Here is an 18,936-nt window from a genome sequence, read left to right on the forward strand (position 1 = left end):
CAAGATTCCGTCTTGCACTGCACGTCGTAAGTACGGCAAATGATACTAGATTTTTGAGAGTCACATCATTTTCTCTAATAGCAGCAGAGGAGCTTTCCGTGCGCGCAAGTAGGCCAATAAATCTAATTACCCTCAACGTTCATGTCCACTGTAAGGCACAATGGTTGTCAGAGTGTATTTGTGAATATGATATCGGCTTAAGTTCAGAGGCTTAATACCAGTAAAAGATTTCAGTAAAGTACTACCTTGTGAATTTTCAAGCAGTTTTATCAGATGCGTATTAATTTTTATGTTCATTTCCGTGTAATTACAGTAACAGCTGTGGTACAGCGATTGTTTACAAGGGTAAAGATAAAGGTTAGCAGTATTCAGGGCCAACGTTTTAAACTTAGTCATTTTGTTTTGCAGTCACATGGGGCTTGTAAAGTTAACTGAAAACGGATTGTTTTCTCGCAGACCAGTTGTCTGATGTGGCGGCTGGTGTGGATTTGGCCCCGTAAGACGTGAGCTCCGTGTATTTTCTCTCAGCAATAAATTTTCGCACAGACCTGTCGGCCCACAGTGAGATTTATATATTTCGATATCGAAATTAAGTTTTACAAATTTCTTAGATACTAACTTGACACTTACGTATACGAGTTTCAATAATAAAAACAACTTTAAAGCTTTGAGATATTTTTAGACATGGAAACTAAGGTAGTGAACGATTCTGTAATATGTACCGCAGCCAAAAGTATGAAATATAAGCTTCTGAAAATACTAACATTTCCTACTGGAAACCAGTTTGTGAGTTACCTAACGAGGAATAAACGCTTGACTGTAGATGCCTTGCGTAAGGGAAAAATATATAAACTTTACGAGTCGCAAATCACAAAAGATTTACACATCAAAGTAGTTTACTACGACAGTACAATTGTGGTTAAGATTTGTACGCCACAGAATATGACATACACTTCATTTAAGAGTACAGAACTACATTTTGTTAGTCACCCCATTAAACATACCTTCTGTAATTAAAATGGGATAACTGGACACTAAGGCTCTGTACTCAGAGATGAACTTTAAACCAGCGGTAAAACACACACACACACACACACACACACACACACACACACACACACACACACACACACATACACACTAAGTAGATCGTTGTGTTGAGTATTCCTATGTAACCCTGCACCCTACCTTATTGCGGAACACCACCTGCTGCGGCGGCAGTGTGGCTGGTGGCTGGCGGAGGGTGTGGTAACCGCAGATGACGTCTGCAAGGCTCTTCTCGGGGAATGACGAGGCTAGAGACCTTTCCAGTTTCGCTGTTATCCATGATTTCTATGGTATGATTTCCTCGTCGCAGCACCGGAAAACGGCCGATATACGGTGATTGGAGCGACGGTATGGTAAGACCCGTGCGAAGAATGAAGTGAGTTCATTTGTCCAAAGCTTTGTGGATGAAAACGAGCCGCTCGCCATGGCGTCATGGCGCGAAACAGTCGGTCGTCGGGTCTTCGCTACGAGATCTAAGATCTGTTGTCTCAAATGTGGCACTTCGGCTGAGGCGGCATGGCTGCAGTTGTGAGGTTGTCTGCCGGAATGCGTGATGGTATAGCATTTCATTTCGAGATTTTTTCACGATTTCCAAATCTTAGACTGTCGATTGATTTAGATTTCAAAGACGTTTGCTAGCGGAGTTCAAACATCGTTGTGGTCATTTTCGTTCTACTCACTGATCATTAGAAATTATGCAGGACACGACAGCCATTTTATGGACCCCACTTCTGCCATAAATCTTGCTTAGGTTTCACTTCAGCATTAGCGCTCATTAAGTAGATTAATTAGTGGAAATCTTAAGAATTATTTCATGGTACAGGTTCAAGTTATCATTGTGAGTGGAACGCATGCGATGTTAACGTATCTGTGAAACGAATAAAAGGATTGATAGACACCTCTGATTCATAACTGTGATTTATTTACAGATACACATCACTGAAGTACCTAAAAATACCAATAGTAATCCATCTGTGATTAAATCAAAGTATAGGCTAAGTGCAGATTTCAGTATTTTTTTCTGGAAGCTAGAATGCCAGTTGCTCTTTAGGCTAGTTTTTATTTTGTCGATTGACGAATCTGTTGCACGTGTGATTTATTCAGATTCTTCAGTTTAAGGTCTACTTTAATTAGAAACCTTATCCAATGCAAATTGACGTCAAATAAGACTGGTTTTGTTCTCGTACTGAATACTAGTAATATGAAACAAAGCACAGTTTTTACTACGCTCGTGATCGTAGAAATTTTATAATAGGGCCTGGCAAGCGCTATTATAAAATGGCGTTCGATGTTCAAGACGGATATTGTAGGTGATTATCTGATGTTTAGTCATGTAAGTATATATTTTCTGTAAGTTTCAAGAAAAGGAGTTGTCGATAGAAGTGTGTACTGTGGAACGCTTCCTATAAATTTCAAGTTGGTGTCTATTATTCATTATTCAAATGGTCAGGTCTAGAAAGTTTATACTGCCATCTCCTTGGGACTCAATTCTTCGTATTTTCGTAAGAATTATTAAAATACTAAAATGTAGTTCTATTGTGCTAATGGTTAAAGTGATGGTATCATTATGTGTACGTCTGTCTGTATACTAGACTTCACACATTGTTGTAAGAAGTTATATGCAATTTTGCTCTTCAGCTATTTTTATACTTATTCCATGATGTACGATGTTTTCCCTTTCATGTTTTGTCTTTTACTATAAGAACATATACATATTAGTCATAGTGTTGCTGTATAGTGGTTATTTGTAATTCTGCTCCAGTGTCATTGTCATCACTGCCGTCGTGTGTCTGTTGTTTGTCTAACTGAACTTTTATTTCACTTTACGAATGTTTATATGTCCACTTCCTAATTTCTTGCTATTCTGTTTCTTTTTTGCGATTATGTTTTTTTTTGGCACTATATAACCGTTGTTGGCTATATGGTCTTTGTAACCCACAGCAAAAGTAAATGACATTTTCAAGGGTGTGTTGGTTGGAACTCATAAGTATTTGTAAACAACTTTGGAGACAAAATTCTGAATTCCAACCACCGCATCTTTAAAAACATCATCTGCTACTACAGATATGTTGATTTTATTTTTTATTTATTTATTGTTCCGTGGGACCATATTAAGGAGAAGTCTCCATGGTCATGGAACGAGTCAATACATGAAATTACAACACGATTGTAGAAACAGATAAAATGAAATATAAGAAACCTATTCAGTTGTAGATTGTAGAAACAGATAAAATGAAATATAAGAAACATATTCAGGCGACACGTCGTTAGTTTAAATAAAGAAAATCAAGAACGTAACACTGGAATTTGCTTAATTTTTTAGCTCTTCCAGGAGCTCCTCGACAGAGTAGAAGGAGCGAACCATGAGGAAACTCTTCAATTTAGACTTAAAAGCGTTTGGGCTACTGCTAAGATTTTTGAGTTCTTGTGGTAGCTTATTGAAAATGGATGCAGCAGAATACTGCACTCCTTTCTGCACAAGAGCCGAGGAAGCGCATTCCACATGCAGATTTGATTTCTGCCTTTAAATACACGCTGTAATGGTCGTGAGCGTTAGTTTCCATGGAAATTGAATGTGGTGCGTTGACATTAGCCAAGAATGGCTCTAAGGCCACAAAGACACCGTTATCAACACCTCACTGAGTTTTAACGAGACTGGATCTAGGATCTGGATGTTACTTATGTGATATTGCAGAAAGGATTGGCAGGAATGTAGCTACTGTACCTGTTTGATAGTAGCTGTGGTGAAGATGGTGGTGGTGGTGGTGGTTAGTGTTTAACGTCCCGTCGACAACGAGGTCATTAGAGACGGAGCGCAAGCTCGGGTTAGGGAAGGATTGGTAAGGAAATCGGCCGTGCCCTTTCAAAGGAACCATCCCGGCATTTGCCTGAAACGATTTAGGGAAATCACGGAAAACCTAAATCAGGATGGCTGGAGACGGGATTGAACCGTCGTCCTCCCGAATGCGAGTCCAGTGTGCTAACCACTGTGTGGTGAAGAGGATGTACAGTTGCAAGAAGACCGGGCTTCGGACGGCCCCTTGGTATTACCGAGAGCAAAGACCATTGTGATCAGCGTATGGCTCTGGCGCATCGTACTGCGTCTCCAGCAGCAATTTCAGCAGCAGTTGGCAACACAGTGATATGATAAACTGTTACAAATCACTTACTTCAAGGGCAGCACTGATAAAACGTCCTGTAGCGAGTACTACACTGAACCTAAACCACCGACTTTTGCGATTTCAGTGGCACCAAGCTAGAGCTCGTTGGAGAGCGGGGTGGAGGACTATCGTGTTTTCCTATGAAAGCTGGTTCTGCCGCGTGACCGTGTGTTGGGCTGAAGGAGACCATTTGGGAGTTAGCAACCAATCTGCTGTGTGTGAGACACACTGGACCCAGATCTGGAGTTACGATATGGAATGCGATTTCGTGTGTCAGCAGGAACATTCTCGTAGCTATCCCATGTACCCTGATTTAAAATTTGTACGTCAGCCAGGTGATTCAACCTGTTGTGTTGCCATTCATGAACAGCATTCCGGAAGAGGGGTGTTTCTCAACAGGATGTCGCTCGCCCATTCACCGCTGTTGTAGCTCATCATGCTTCACGGAGTGTCGTCATGTTGCGTTGGCCTGCTCTGTGATTAGATCTGTCTCCAGTTGAGCACGTATGGGACTCCAGTGTCATCCAAAAACAGCATTGACAATGCCTGTATTGACCGGCCAAGAGCAACAGCCATGGAACTCCATCCCACAAACCGACATCCGGCACCTGTACAACACAATACGTTCAAGTTTGCAAGCTTGCATTCAAGATTCTGGCGGTCACACCGGTTATTAATGTACCACCAATTCACAATTGGAATGCCTTATCTCGTGCGTGCATTAACCTGTGATCTTGAAATTTTAATCACTTAAGTACGTTACTTAGACACAGGTAGTTTCGTTACTTTACGTCAGTTATAATTAAGCGTTGTAATTTTTTTCCCGCCGGCGTAATCCGCTATTTAGATAACTGTCGATGATACATAGCGTAGTATTAAGATTTACATTTGTGCTGTCTGAAATAAAATGTTTCACGCATTGTATTCTATTGACAAAAATGACGTATGGTGGCCGGTTAGGGGCAGGGAATCTGCTGTTTAACTCTATGACAGCACTGCGTAGTCAGCAGTCAGTACAAGCACCTACTCCATGCCGTCGTCTCCACACGTCATCACTGTATATAACAGCGCGTAATTTATTTTTAACGTAGCGTTTATTACATTGCGTGTTTGTCTCAGTTCTGATGCACTATGAATTGAAGAGAATGATCAGAGGATGGTCCATATCGGCTAGAAACCGGTCATCACCTACGCATGAAAGTGTTTTTATGCAAATCAAGACTGTTCTGTACAACATTTTATTACAACTGAAATTTTGATTACTTTTATTCAATTTACATGTAAATTATTTGTTTATATGCTTTCATTTAAAAGGCTAAGTTACATGCCAAAAGCAAATGTTGGTGGTCGGTATGTTTGGCGACGTGTGACTGCGCAAGTAAATTAATATTCATGCAAAGGAAAATATTTTTTAAAAAATATCATCGCACCTCGTATTAAAATTGCAGGCTCGGCTTTCAATAACAAAACAGCTAACGACAGAGCGCTGATGTCGCTCGATCGTTGCATCATCAAATGAAACGGCCAAAATATTATTTTCATGATTTATTTAACGTAAAGGGATGATAGGTTAAGCAGAATGCTGAAACAACACAGATCTGAATTAAACACAGTGTTATTATTCATAAAAATCTTACAGCGCCGTGAACTTAGATCAGCAGCATTCAGTGTCCGGAAAGGAACGAGTAGATAATGAAAAACAAGCTAAAAACGTGCGTCATCGTTCTTAACGCGCATAATTATTATTTGAAAAGACAGTTGACATAGTATAGCTGTATTTCGCGTACTTTTCTTTCTTACTATTAGTTAAAATAAGTAGCTTTACATTGGTTTCCATGCAAATAACTTCAAATTATGATTAATATGAATAATGACCATCACACAGTAGCACACAAATAGAAATTTGCTTAACACTCTATTGCCCAAATTATTATTTCCTGTAGAAAAAAATATTTATATGCACAGAATGTTAGAGAATAATGTATTTAACACATATAAAGTGAATTTTTGTTTTTGAAATAATGTATTTTTTAAAAATAGTTCTGTGACTCTGAGTGGGCAGTTACATTTTTTGTTCAGTCTTGTACAAATAATTTAGTATTTCTAATTCGAGACAAGAATGGAGCTGCATGTTACGGTAAAATTGGAAGTAAGTAAATAATAATGAGATAACAATTAATTACAGATAAAAACATATGCAATACAATAATTAAAGAATTACAAACTTAAAAATTGATTTTAATGTCAGCAATTTTCTGGTTATTTTTAGTTTCTGACATGAACTACTGAGTATGAAAATCGAAAAAACAGTTAGAATTTGGTGTGAAGCAAAGATGCACTTTACATATTGTGCAAAACACTTTTGGTGCACCATTACATCCTGTTTTTTTGCAACGACTTTTTTTCTGAAAATTGAGGCCAGTGGCCAATTCCATCCATCTTCACTTCTTTTTCAGGCAGTGGTGCTGCTGACCCAGTCTTCTTCTTCAACTGAATTGCAGTTTCCATTGACGAACTACTAGGTCTTCCCCTTTTTTTCTGTCCATCCTTATTGTTTGCAAAGACAAGCAGCAACAGTAGCTTTGGAGTCCAATAGGCTGAGCTGATCTAGTTTTCGCACGTTACACTCTGTACAATCTCTTTTGTATAGTAGCCAAGCATTGACTACAGTCAGATCAAGCAAGTGAAATACAATTCTCAAATACCATTTCTTCGACCAGATATTGATGCGATACAACGCTATCAGTGAGTCGAACAGATCAACACCACCCATGCGCTGATTGTAATAGTGAACAATACTGGGGCATTCAACATTTATTTTTTCTTTCTTTGTACGATCCCATCTCTCCACTGTTGATGTTGGATGAGCACCAGCAAAAGTACTGAGCAAATTAACAGGCTTGTTATCATACCATTTTACTGCACTCAAAGTAATGCCATCAATTTTAGATAAATGTTCCTCATAACTCCCTCGACCCTTCTTTTTCATGACTTTGTCAGAAGTGAACATACAGCCTTTGAGCCGATTAGGTCTCACAGTTCCTAAAGACTGAATACCCATCTTTTCTAGTTCAACTTCTAACCGAACTCCTGTGAACCAATTATTAAAATACAGTTTGTGAAACATGTGTCTAGGTATTACAGAAGCCAATCTGAGAACAACATTTCCACTCACACCTACATCAGGTAAGGATGGGTCATGTTTCACTTTCCCTGAATATATCTCTAAATTATGTGCAATTCCATGTGAATCACACAAGACAAATGCTTTGTAACCCCATTTTTTAGGTTTATTTTTGACATAATTCTTCAAGGTGTGTCTTCCCTTGAAAGGAATCCTCTGTTCATCCACTGACAATTTTTCACTCATGGGAATTCTTCGAAAATTTTCAACCAATGGCTCCAGAAAGGGTCTGATCTTGTACAATGTGTCAGCTTGATCTATAGTTTCGTTATCATTGAAATGGAGTCCTAATTTTAGCTGCTCTCACCTATTGCGGCTCATTACATCAGCAACAGCTGGAATCCGAGTAGTCGTTTTCCAATGCATACGAGACGATGGAAGTCCATAAATGGACATGTACATACAACAACCAAAAAATTGTTCAATCTCATTTTTATCATTGTTTATTGGTTTAGAATTGTCTTTCTGTATTGCATATAAGTTGGTTTGATGTACAGCATTTTCCACAATTTTATCGTCTAACAACTGCCTAAAATAGGTCATAGGTAGATGAGGTTCTTCCGGTGCACAAGGGAGACAACACTTCCATGGTTGAACAGGACGAATAATACGGTTGCTAGAACGTCTCCAATCATAGTTGACTTGAAATTCATCACTAACATTCTCGTTATCACTTTCGTTATTCACAAGTACAGCATTATCACCGTCCTCTGCACTATCATTATCACTCTCGCCTATAATTATGTCACCTCGACGCTTTTCTACTATCTGAATATCATCCTCACTATCTGAATCTAAGAATCTTCTGATTCATACCCAGGAATAGTTCTAACTTCATATTCTTCACCTTTCTTACGTTTTCCATAAAACTTATTGGGCTCCATGACTCTGTAACAAAGTGAGGTTATGATTCCATTATTGCCCAACGTGACTTCAGAGAAACAGACCCAAATTCGCTCGTAGCACATGCAATATTTATAGTTACATGAAATGCAGTGTTTATAATGAAGAATGATACTTACATTTCTAATGAAATATTTTTGTTTCTTGAAAAATGACAATAGCATCACTGTAAATAATAGCTAATCTTGCACCAGCACAGGAAGACGACAAATGACTGCAGTCCAACATTCAATGCTACCTATCACAGATAATATTATTCTGGTGCCACTGCAAACAACCTAAATAAAAAGCAGCCATATTGTAACACTCAAGTCACACTGGTCAAGAAAGAAATAACGATCCTAATGCGAAATATAACGATAAAATTTTACGTGACTTCAGAGTCACGGTGGGCAGTAGAGGGTTAATAGTACTGTTCCGTAAGATATCGCTGTCTGACGGGAGGCGGTTTTCATTACAGATACGCTGCCCTTTGTCTAGGGGGCAGCATGTTAAAGTGATAATCAAAACGTTCTCGGTTCGAAAACCGCACCTGCTTAACTACTGAATAAAAATCATCAGCAGAGTCGGCAGAAAACTTCCGGCATAAGAAGTTACCCTCATTCTGACAAAGGCCTTGTCAAAGAGGGGCGGAAGAGTGGACAGAGCTTCAGGGCACTCTCTTGCCCTTGGGGTCGGAAACAGACCCTAAAAGGCGGAAAAATCAGCTATGATCAACAGCATGAGAATGCAGAAGGCAATGGAAACCACTGCATTAAAGACACGTAATGCGTATCCATAGGACATGTCACCAATAATCAAAAGTGTCATGATGGTCTCTGCATTGGCAAAAGATGCCAGACCTAGATCACCATTCGGATCTCTGTGAGGGGGCTGCGAAAGGGGAGGTGACCATTTATCAACGAAAGGACAACGTTCTGCGAGTCGGGGCGTGGAATGTCACAAGTTTCAATATGGCAGGAAAGCTAGGAAATCTGAAACTGGAAATACAATAGGTCAATCTAGATATACACTAGTGGCCATTAAAATTGCTACAACAACAAGAAATGCAGATGATAAACGGGTATTCATTGGACTAATATATTGTACTAGAACTGACATGTGATTACATTTTCACGCAATTTGGGTGCATAGAACCTGAGAAGTCAGTACCCAAAACAACCACCTCTGGCCGTAATAACGGCCTTGATACGCCAGACCATTGAGTCAAACAGAGCTTGTATGGCGTGCTCAGGTACACCGGCCCATGCAGCTTCAACACGATACCACAGTTCGTCAAGAGTAGTGACTGGCGTATTGTGACGAGCCAGTTTCTCGGCAACCATTGACCAGACGTTTTCTGTATCCAGAAAGGCCCGTACAGGACCTGAAACATGCGGTCGTGCATTATCCTGCTGAAACGTAGGGTTTCGCAGGGATCGAATGAATGGTAGAGCCACAGGTTGTAACACATCTGAAATGTAACGCCCACTGTTCAAAGTGCCGTTAATGAGAAAACGAAGTGACCGAGACGTGTAACCAATGGCACCCCATACCATCACGCCGGGTGATACGCCATTATACCGATGACGAATACACGCTTTAATGTGCGTTCCCCGCGATGTCTTCAAACACGACTGCGACCATCATGATGCTGTAAACTGAACCTGGATTCATCCGAAAAAAATGACGTTTTGCCATTCGTGCACCCAGGTTCGTCTTTGAGTACACCATTGCAGGCGCTCCTGTCTGTGATGCAGCGTCAAGGGTAACCGCGGCCATGGTCTCCGGACTGATAGTCCATGCTACTGTAAACGTCGTCGAACTGTTCGTGCAGATGGTTGTTGTCTTGCAAACGTCCCCATCTGTTGACTCAGGGACCGAGACGTGGCAGCACGATCCCTTACAGCCATGCGGATAAGATGCCTGTCATCTCCACTGCTAGTGATACGAGGCCGTTGGGACCCAGCATGGCGCTCCGTATTTCCCTCCTGAACCCACCGATTCCATATTCTGCTAACAGTCATAGGATCTCGACAAACGCGAGCAGCAGTGTCGCGATACGATAAACCGCAATTGCGATAGGCTACAATCTGACCTTTATCAAAGTCGGAAACGTGATGGTACGCATTTCTCCTACTTACATGAGGCATCACAACAACGTTTCACGAGGCAACGCCGGTCAACTGCTGTTTGTGTATGAGAAATCGGTTGGAAACTTTCCTCATGTCAGCACGTTGTAGGTGTCGCCACCGGCGCCAACATTGTGTGAATGCTCTGAAAAGCTAATCATTTGCGTATCACAGCATCTTCTTCCTGTCGGTTAAATTTCGCATCCGTAGCACGTCATGTAGCAATTTCAATGGCCAGTAGTGTAATTAAAGTGGAACTACTCTCAGAGATTCAGTGTGGGCTGTAAATGTCGTATGGCAGCGAAACTTGGCAGATATTCTAATGCATAAACCGGAATAGATTTACGCCGAAAAAGAAATTGTAGCACTTTTGGCCACCAGCTGCAAAACTGCAACTGTGGATGAATGAGAGAGAAGAAAGACTAATTGAGTTTTAAAATAAATTTCAGCTACTAATAGCAAATACTCTATTCAAGAATCACAAGAGGAAGAGGTATACTCGGAAAAGAACGGGAGCTACGTGAAAATTTCAATTAGAATACTTCGTGGTCCGGCAGTGAGTCCTAAGTCAGATTTTGGGTTGTAAGGCATACCCAGGAACAGTTATAAACTCAGATCAGAAACTCGCAATGATGAAGTCTTGGCTGAAGTTTGATAGGTTAGTGGGGGGAAACACTGTGCAAAGAAGTAGGATACGGAAATACTAATAAGGAGCTACGTTTGAACTTGTCTGAGTGTACAGCTACTGAGATAATTAATAGTTCAGTAGGTAGTTCGGATGAAGAGGAGTGTACATTTCTAAAAAGGGCAGTCACAGAAGTTGGAATGAAAAAATATAAGTGCAAGAAAGGTAGCTACGAGGAACTTCTGCTGACTGACGAAACAGGAGAGTACAAAAATGTTCAGGGAAATTCAGGAATGCAAAGAAATAAGTTACTTAGGAATGAAGTAAATAGGAAGTTCAGGGAAGCTAAGGCGAAACGGCTAAATGCAAAATGCGAAGAAATTGAAAAAGGATCGACTGTCGGAAGTATTGAGTCAGCTTATAGGAAAGTCAAAACAAACTTTAGTGAAATTAAAAGCAACGGCGGTAATATTAAGAGTGCAACTGGAATTTCACTGTTAAATGCAGAGGAGAGAGCAGATAGATGGAAAGAGCACATTGATGGCCTCTAGAAGGGGTGCGGGGGGTGGGGTGGTGGGGGTGGGGGGGAGGAACGGGCCGTGTCTGATCACGTGACAGAATAACAAACAGGAGTCGTTGTAGAAAAGATAGCGGATGCCGTAGTAAAGCTTTGGATGACCTAAGATCAAATAAGGCAAAAGGGATAGATAACATTCCACTAGTATTTCTAAAAGCAGTTGGGAATGTGGCAAAAAAACTACGATGCACATTGGTGTGTAGAATGTGTGATACTGGCGATATACGATCAGACTTTCAGAAAAAAAACTCATCTACATATTTTCGAAGATAGGAAGAACCGAGCAGTTTAGCAGCACATGCAATTAAGTTGCCGACAAGAATAACACGCAGAAAAATGGAAGAGGAAATTTAAGATCTATTAGCTGACGATCAGTTTTGCTTAAAGAAATGTAGAGGCACCAGAGAGGCAGTTCTGGCTTCGCGCTTGGTAATGGAAGCAAGACTGAAGAGAAATCAAGACACGTACATGGGATTTGTAGACCTGGAAAAAGCGTTTGGCAATGTTAAATGGTTCAAGGTGTTTGAAATTCTGAGAGAAGTATGGGTAAGCTATAGAAAAGCTGTAAGTTGGCAATATATAATAGGTACAAGAAACAAGAGGGAACAGTAAGTGGGAGACTAAGGACAAAATGCTCGGATTAAAAAGGGTGTAAGGCAGGGATCGGTCTTCCGTCCCTACTGTACAGTCTGTACATGAAAGAGTCGATGACGGATATAAAAGAAAGAAGTGCGGGATTAAAAATCAGGATGAAAGGATACCGTCAATAAGATTGACTGATGACATTGCTATCCTCAGTGATAGTAAAGAACATAAGTATCTGTTGAATGGGGTGAACAGTCTTATGGGTACAGAGTACGTATTGAGAGCAAATCGAATAAAGATGAAATTAGTGACAAGTAGTAGAAATCATAATAGTGAGAAACTTAAGATCAAAATTGGGTTTCAAGAAATAGGTGAAGTTGAGGAATTCTGCTATCTAGGGAGGAAAATAACACGTGGCGGACGTATCAAGGGGAACATAAAAAGCAGCATCGAACTGGAAAAAGGACATTCCTGGCCAAGAAAAGTCAACTATTATCAAACATAGGCCTTAATATGAGGAAGAACTGTCTAAGAACATAAAAAAAGTTTGGAGCACGGCATTGCAAGATAGTGGAACATGGACTGTGGGAAACCGGAACAGAAGAGAATTGAAGCATTTGAGATGTGATGCTACAGAAGAAGGCTGAAAATTAGTTGAACTGATAAGGTATCCCTGTCACGTACAGCGCCTGAGCACTCTATCAGTAGCTGATATTGTTGCACACGTAAACATCTGTGAACGGTTTATTCAACTACGTGTCAACCTTGGTGACTGTTATGGCCATACGTTCTCCCATCAAGGTGTTTAAGAGAAATTTACCATGCTTTGTTACAGGCTACTCTACTTGTTCTGCGACGAGAAATGCCTTCGAATGCGTCTACATCTCCTCCTGATTACAGTGTTAATGCTCGTAGGTTTTTAAGGGATTTTGTGACAGATGGACAGATAGGGATGGACCAATTCCTTGGTATCCTCAGTCTCTGCACCCAAACCCACTAGACTCTAATTTGTTGTGGCATTTGAAAGCCCTTGCGTGAGCAAATCCAGTAAAACATGTTTAGAGTCTTCCTACATCTATCATGGAAAGCTGTGAAACAATCCGTATCTGTCAAGTGACACATCAGTGCATCATGGATTCACTGTGACAGTGAGTTGATGCATGTGTTCATGTTAAAGTAGGTCATTTTGAACATTTCATTTAGGTAAATCTTTCCATACTGTGGTGACACATTTTGATTCTGTCTGTTTCACGTTATTAATTTGTTAAAGAGTTGTAGAAACTTATATTTAACATGGAAAAAAGTGTGTACAGAACTACGTCCACAAAACATTTTCTTCCTCTATGTGTGAGAAATTTTTCCCGGAAGTTTCGCCTTACATCTTTGTTACATCCTGTATGTGTGAGCCAGTCAGGCTAGTGTTTCTGCAATGGCATTATTTCAGCACAGAAATTATAACAAGCTAGATTACTTGTTCGTAACCATTAGACAAAAAATACTTCATATCCTCCAGTTTTCCTGTCTGGTCAGCTTCCCCAGATGCCTCATCCGTGCTGCAAGGTAACCTAACTTCGGCTTTCAGGGATGTGAACTCTTGTATTCTGCATTGTCAGGATAGTGAATGTATATACGTGAGTCCTGAATACGCTCTCGCGTTCCGTAGTGTCTCGCCATCGAGGTGCCGGACGCCTCTTCCCTATGACGTTGTTCTGCTGAATTAATGTTGGCCAGTTCATACTAGACTAGTCTGGAGTGCAACATAGTGGATGGTATGACTATATACGGATTAGGTATTAAACTGGGAAATGAAGGGACGGAAACTGCCTACTCTCTTGTTTCGGCACAAGTCACACTAATATTGCACAGTAAAATGAGCCTTTGATTGTGGCACCATACACAATCATTAACCCGGCTCCAGGGAGGTAGGGTGCCCTTCCCTATTCCTCCACTGGGCTAATTCCCGTCTGGCGCGTCCACGTCGCGGGGGTGGGCATCTTACACTTCAGTAGGCTGGAGTGCTACGATGGCTGAGTTCAGGCAGGGACCCAATCATATGGGGTGTAACACGGAACCGATGCCCAGGGTTACGGGTGAAGACCTTAATGGCAGCGACGGTGGAGAAGGAATACTTCGGAACGGCGTAGCTGGCAGATGAGGCAACCCTCCTTTCTGGGGATTAAATGAGAAGGGAACCACTGCCTTGTGGTGGAGGAGAAACTCCAAAGGCTAAGGGAGGCAACCCCAACAGAAAATCCTTTCTTGCGTTAGGCCTAGCAAGCGAGTAGGAAAGTCTTCATATATTGCTTTCAAAACACAGACGAGCCTTGGAACGAACCACTCAGGATTTGGCCCCACTGCTTCTTCAAGTACTGGTGCAAACAGTGGATGACCTGATGATATTCATCAGCACAAGAAGATGAAACCAACTGGACTAAAAAATAACCTAAATATTGGCACCCTTGATATATTAACCCTCAATGGAAAAATGGAAGAAATGACAGATGTACTAACAGAGAGGAAGTTAGATATATTGGGCTTAAGCGAAACAAAGTGGAAGGGAAAAGATGAGAAGAATTTGAGAGGAAGAGGAAAACTGTACTAGAGTGGGAATAACAGGTCTGGAAGAAATGGTGTGGCAGTGATGGTGAATAAGAATCTACAAAGCTGTATTGAAAATGTGAGATATATATCAGACAGGATCATAATCTTAAACCTGAGATTCCAAAAAGAAACACTAAAAGTGCTGTCTGCAAGATGAACTTTCCCACTTACAAAGAGTGTTTGAAGACAATGGGTACTCTCCACAACAAATACAGAGGGCACTGAAAATGAAACCGAAAGAGACCACAAAGAAAGAAGAAGAAGATGAAGAAACCTTTAAATCGATGGCCTTCCTGCCATATATGAGTAGCCTCTCATCAAAAATAGGACGCATTCTCGGCAGACACAAAGTAAAAGTGATTTTTCGTCCTCCACCCAAGACAGCTGCACTCGTGGGCTCCGTCAAAGTTGATTTGCTGCTCCGAAAATCTGGAGTTTACCAAACACCATGTGAATGTGGCCTTTCTTACATCGGACAAACAACTCGTACTGTCCAAGAAAGATGTACAGAACACTGGAGGTACACACGACTTTTACAACCTAACAAGTCGGCAGTGGCAGAGCACTGTATTGATAATGGTCACAGTATGTTGTATGACAATGTCGAAATTTTGGCAACTACTTCATCCTTTTGGGACTCGATAGTGAAGGAGGCAATTGAAATTCGCTTGACGACGAATTTAATTAATAGTGATAGTAGTTTCAATCTTGATAAATCCTGGAATCCGGCACTTGCTGTAATAAACTCGCAAAGACGTCGTCACAGTGCAGCTCACAATGATATATCGATATACCAACACAGATCAACTGCGGAGTTATAGATACAACTCGCGCATTATGCACGTCTCTGCCGGCCAACGTCTCTGGCGCATTTGCATCTGTGGCCGCATGCGCAGTCGCGCGGTAAAACAGTATAAAGGGACGAAGCGAGCACTGGAGCGGCAGTCTTGCGGCTCACTCTGAAGATGGCTGAACGTTACACAGCCGAAATATTAGAAGAAGAAGGAGATTTCTTGCGGCTGCACACCCGAAACTTAATGGAACAACACTAAAAGTAATCCAGATTTATGCATCTCAAGTGGGATGTAACGAAGAAGAGAAGATGGACTTTGAAAATGTGTTACAATATCATATAGAGAGTGCTAATATAGTGATGGGAGATTTTAATGCACAGTTAGGCAAAGACAGAAAGGGATTTGAGCAAGTATTAGGATGTTTTTTATATGGAGGCAGAAATGAAGAAGGGGCAAAACTCCTGGATTTGTGCCAGAAGAATGGAATGAAAATAGCAAATAGCTGGTTTATAAAGAGAGAAAGTCGTGTTATCACCAGATATAGTTGGGATGGAAGAACCAATAGTGTAATTGATTATATTCTAGTAGATAGGGAATGGGGATAGAAAGTAACAAATGTGCTGGTAATTCCGAGTGTGAGTGCAGATGGAGACCATAGATTACTGGTGGGACAATGGAAAATGAATCAGTGTGTGAAAAATAGAAAACAGAAGAAAGTGATGAGGATGCGAGATTGGAAACTGAAGGAGAGTGAATGTGCTGAGAAGTACAGAGAATTAATCACACAAAAATTTTCAAAATAAGTTTTCTGTGATGTAGAAAAAGAATGGAGTTTATTCAAAGACACTTTAGTCGAAGCAACACAAAAAGTATGTGGCAGAACATCTGGAAAGGAAAAAATAAGGCAGACAAGTTGGTAGGATGATACCACAATCCAAGCAGTTAGAAGAAAAAATGGAGCGTGGAGAAAGTGGTGGAAACTAAAAATGACGAAGACTATAAAATGTATACAGTATAGAGGAAAAGAAGAAGAGCAAAGAAATAGTGGAAACAGCAAAGAAAAAGGCATGGGAAGAGTGTACAAAAAAACTTGGAAATGTGAAGGGCAATAAATAAATGTTCTATAAAATGATGAAAAATAAAAGGAAGGCTTCTGAAGTACCAGTAAAGATGGAAACAGAGGACAGTACCATTATTGAAGATCCAGGGAATATAAAAGACCTCTGGAAAGAACATTTTAAGCAGCTGTTAAACGCTGAGGAACAGGTACATGAGGAAACAACAAATAATGGAGAAATTGAGAGAAGTTGGGAAGCAGAATTAGGACAAATTACACAGGAAGAAGTTGAAAAAGCTGTGAAGAAGATCAATGGGGGGAACGCCCATAGGACCTAATGAAGTATCAGTGGACATGATAAGAGCAGCAGGTCCAGTGGGAATGCAGTGGCTGTATAGAGTACTATCAAGCGTGTGGAGAAATAGTACAATACCTGACGACTGGAGAACAGGAGACATTGTTCCCATCTTCAAGAAAGGCAATAAGAGACTTTGTAAAAACTACCGAGGAATAGCCCTTATGAGTCATGCAGCCAAGATTTTTGAAAGAACTTTACGAAATCGAATAAGTGAAGAAATAGAAAAGGAGCTGAGTGAAGAACAGCATGGGTTTAGGAAAGGAAGAAGCACGATCCACCTGATATTTTCTATCCGTCAACTGATGGAAAAAAGTTGGGAGTATAATAAAAGGTTGACAATGGTTTATATAGACATAGAAAAGGCATATGACTCAGTTGACCGGGAAAGACTCTGGGAAGAAATGAAGAAGATAGATATAGAAGTTGGATACATTAATGTTATAAAGACAATGTACAGAGGACACAATTGTAGAAATAGAACAGCATTGGGGAACTCTGAATACTTCCAAATAAGACAAGGAGTTAAGCAAGGAAGTATTCTATCTCCTGCACTTTTTAATGTTGTGATGGAGGGAATGAATAGCGCAGTTAAAGATATAGCAAAAGAAAAGGACAAAAAGATAATTTTTGCAGATGATATGGTAAAATGCGATGATAAAGAGGTAGATGTACAGTTACAGCTTGATGCGTGGAAGGAAATAATGAAAAGGTATGGATTAAAAACAAATAAAGATAAGAGTGAAGTAATGGCATTTGGAAGGGAGAAAGAGATCAACGAAATGTTACCTTGAATGGAGAACCCCTCAAAGTGGTAGAAAGTTTCACTTATTTAGGGAGTGAAATATCTAGGGATGGAAGAAAAACTAACGAAATTAATAGGAGGTTACAGAAGGGAGGCAATTTCTGCCAAACAATAAAACACCTGATTCGGAATAATGAAGTTTCAGAAAGAGCAAAACTCCTTATGTATACGAATTATTACATCCCTATTATCACCTATGGTGGAGAAACATGGACAATGACAGAAAGGGATTGGAGCAGACTGCAAGCAGGGGAAATGAAATTTCTCAGAGCAGTTAAGGGAAAAACAAGAATGGACAGAGTAAGGAATGTAGAGATTAGAAAGGACCTTAAACAAGAAAGTATGAGAGAAGAAATTGAAAGAAAGAGATTAAGATGGTATGGGCATGTTAAGGGGATGCAAGGGCAGAGACTCCCCAAAATTATGGAAGAACTAAAGATGGATGGGAAAAGACCTAGACGGCGCCCAAGAACACGGTGGAAAATAGGAGTGAGATTATCTGTAGAAAGGAGAGGTGTGACATGGCAGCAAGTGGAGGAAGAAAAGTGGTGGGAGGACCGAGCCAAATGGAGAGGAGTCGTCAACACCCAGACCCGGCAGTAGCTGGAGCGGGATTCGGATATAGACAAATAGAAAATGAAGTAAAATGTGTGTGTGCCTAGAGCCTCCTGTCAGGTAGACCAGTTATCCGGTGCAAATCTTTTTATTCGATGCCACTTAGGAGATGTGTGTGTCGATGATGATGCAATGGTGATGAAGACAACACAACGCCCAGTCCTTGATGTGGAGAATATCTCCGACCTGGATGTGAATCGAACTCAAACGCCTCACGTGGCATTCTGGCGCCCTGACCACTTAGCTGTGGAGGTGGAAGACAGAACAAGGTATTTAAGTTAAGACAGGTCCCAACACCACAAAATATGCAATACTTCCTAAAACGTACTTTACGTAGCCATACCATTTTTATAACTAATTTTAGCTCATGAGTTATAAACTGTCACTGTTACGTGCTATAGTAATTTTAAACATCTAGCACATTACAGACATGAGAGAAAGTAAGAATTGTAATTTTACATAGTTTTACTCATAATAATTTCATGTTACTACTTAGTTACTATACAACATAAATAT

The sequence above is a fragment of the Schistocerca serialis genome, chromosome 7 (assembly GCF_023864345.2).
Source record: "Schistocerca serialis cubense isolate TAMUIC-IGC-003099 chromosome 7, iqSchSeri2.2, whole genome shotgun sequence".
NCBI classification, from domain to species: Eukaryota; Metazoa; Arthropoda; class Insecta; order Orthoptera; family Acrididae; genus Schistocerca; species Schistocerca serialis.